The sequence below is a fragment of the Pleurodeles waltl genome, chromosome 4_1 (assembly GCF_031143425.1).
Source record: "Pleurodeles waltl isolate 20211129_DDA chromosome 4_1, aPleWal1.hap1.20221129, whole genome shotgun sequence".
NCBI classification, from domain to species: Eukaryota; Metazoa; Chordata; class Amphibia; order Caudata; family Salamandridae; genus Pleurodeles; species Pleurodeles waltl.
This window is the reverse complement of record NC_090442.1, coordinates 331,491,955-331,492,207: the sequence shown is the minus strand read 5'-3', so window position 1 is coordinate 331,492,207 and position 253 is coordinate 331,491,955.

The window sequence follows — 253 nt, the reverse complement described above, 5'->3', positions numbered from 1 at the left end:
TTCACGTCAAAGTGACCCTTCCTGGTATACGGTGTTGCCCACTCCTCAGTGTACACGAGCAATGACCCGTTGTGCACAATAATGTCCATGGCTCACTTTACGGTCGCCTTCTCTGGCATACTGTCACGCCTGCCGATACCAGGAGCAGTCCTCTGAGTGTGGCGAGGCAGAGTGCGCAGAGGGTGAAGATGGTGCGCGATGGGCAGAAAGCTACTTTACGTATTTGTTGTTTTTGGCCAGCAGCGTCCCGCAG